Here is a 2,696-nt window from a genome sequence, read left to right on the forward strand (position 1 = left end):
CAGCGCCATCTATCGGCAAATTGGCTAACTAATTTGCGCGACCAGTATGTACGTTGGTTTTTCAAGGATAATTCAGTAATAACTTATTTCAAAAAATTTTGTTTTATTTGAAAGAAGGTATTTTTAGTGTAATCTCATAGACATTTAAAGTATAACAAACAGTCGCAAATGGGCTTAAATTTCAAATTAAATTAGAAAATGTTTTTTGATAATTAACAAAAAGTTTTTTATATAGTGTGATTATATTTTTCCTCTAATATCTATGATAATGTTATTATTATGTAAAAATTTCAATAATTTTCGTTGGTAAACTTCGGAGATAAGGGAGGAATGTATTTTTTTTACATTTTCCTTCATAACTCAATTTTATTTCACTATGAAAAACACATGTGAAAAATGTTTTGTAATGTTCAATTCGAGCTCTTTCAAATGATATCCCACTCGACCTAGGAACTAGACTTTGACTTTTTGCCCCCTCTTTATATTGGGCAATTTTCATAATTATTAAAAAAATACAAAAGAAATACACTTTCAATGTGTTAAGGTTAGCGCTGTTCAAAACTATTCCAAATTTCAAATCGATACCTTCAGTAGTTCTCGAGATATTTAGCAATGTGACAGACAGACAGACACACAGAGTCGCACCATAAGGTTTCCTTTTGTACCTTTTTGCTACGGAACCCTAAAAAGCTAATGCTACTACTATTGCTGGAGTAGATATCTGAACGCATTGCTGAAGGTGGCACTCTAAAAATATTAGCCGATAAAATGGTGAGTGATACGTACGATATCATTGCTGACGGAGGGGATGTGGTATTCAATATGTGACATACCCAGCGACCGAATATACAGGGTACTTTTGTTATCACTGACCAAACTGAGGGGCGAATATGTAGGTCATACTGAACAACTTTTACTTTAGGTCATACTGACCTACATATCCTCCCCTCAGAATATGGTCAGAAATAACATTTTCACTATATAGACGAAGCTTTCGGTAAAATTTACTTCGAAAACGGTCAAAATGATTAAAATTTACTTGACACAGTAAGCCATCCTACAGCTTTTAATATTACCCAATACCCAATTTACTGCTATAAAAATAATAATTGGTGAATAAAATTCTCGATTTGCTAAAATAAAATTCTATATTAAATGTAAAACCCGTTGCGCGGCATTACATTTTAAATCTCTCGCACATTTTTTAATATTAAGCAAAGCTTATTGCTCTTCAACTAGGTACCTACTGCTTTTATATGAATATAAAATAGAAAATAATACTAGATTAACGAAAAATATTTACACATACATATTTATAATAGTACATTTCGATGCTAGTGCGGAAAGTATGTCATTACTTCACAAGTACCGAGCGAGGGGCAAGACTCGGGACGAGTGAAGAATGACATTTCCGCACTTGTATCGAAGGACGTTTTTTAATACAGTTGCGAAAAAATAATAAAAACAACAAATAAGGAATAAAAACTTTGAAAACTTAAAACGCCTCTTCTTTGACGCGTTTCGGCAGCTATTCCGTTCCATTCAGACAACTTATTAAGAACGGTTTTTCAATATTCAATATTAAAAAATAAACGTGTTATAATGATGATGAGGTATAAGTAATAAAATATAAAATATGTATATTTTTCGTATTCTTACATTTCTTACATTAACAGTAGGTTTTTATGTTGATTACGACGTTTAAAGGAAACTAATATTAACGCTCATCAATAAGTAGTCATGAATTGGAACAAGTATAAATTTAAAAAAATTGGAAAAGTAAAAAGCGCTAGTTCGCGACAACCAACTTTCCGCACGCTAAACAGCTACGTATAGTAGCACTTTTTGAGCAACTGTATTAAAAATAATATTTGGAGGCTAGCCCGACATTAGACAGTACAGTCATCAGCTGAAGAAGCTAAGCTAAATAACACGTTCAGAATGATCTACACGGAACCTTATTCTTTTGACATAGTCCGTGTGTAGATCATTTTGAGCACTAGGCCCGTAGCTACTTCTGCTGCTTACTGTGGGGTGCCCAGAGTCTGTATAGCGGTACTTATTCGCTGGGCAAGAAAGGAACCAGCCCTCTGGTCAAACATAACATCGGTGATAAAATTCCCTAGCTCCCTGAATTCTTAAATTCATCAGCAGACAGTTAATTAAAAACATAGTTTATTTCGTACTTAATGATAATATTTCCCAACTTTTACTTGTACATATTATTTTGTGTAGCAGTATACTTTATCTACATATCCATTGCTGAAAACCCTGGAGTGCGTCTCATATAACCAGATACTTTATATGCAACAGATACCGGTTTAAATTTATGTGGTTTTACCCTTTAAACCTTCCGCCTCCCCATCGTATCAAGTACGTCAATCCAGAGTCAAAAGCTCATAAAAACCAGTATGATGAAGCACTCTGATTACGTACAGTTGCTAAAGATCTGTAGCTCGGGTTATAATGGTGCACGATTCTCGTTGGTTTGGGTACGTATCAGGCATCACGGCCCTTGGGATATTATCAGGTATGTATTTATGACCTGGCAATGTGCTTTTATGGCGTACAAATATGTGCGTCATAAGTACTTACAAAACACCTGTATAATTTATTGGCGTATTTATTAGGAATTATCGTGAATGTATTCTGTTATGAAAATAAATTTCTTATCATTTTATTATGTTTAGCTGATG

This window comes from Cydia strobilella, chromosome 13, assembly GCF_947568885.1.
Source record: "Cydia strobilella chromosome 13, ilCydStro3.1, whole genome shotgun sequence".
In the NCBI taxonomy this organism is placed as follows: Eukaryota; Metazoa; Arthropoda; class Insecta; order Lepidoptera; family Tortricidae; genus Cydia; species Cydia strobilella.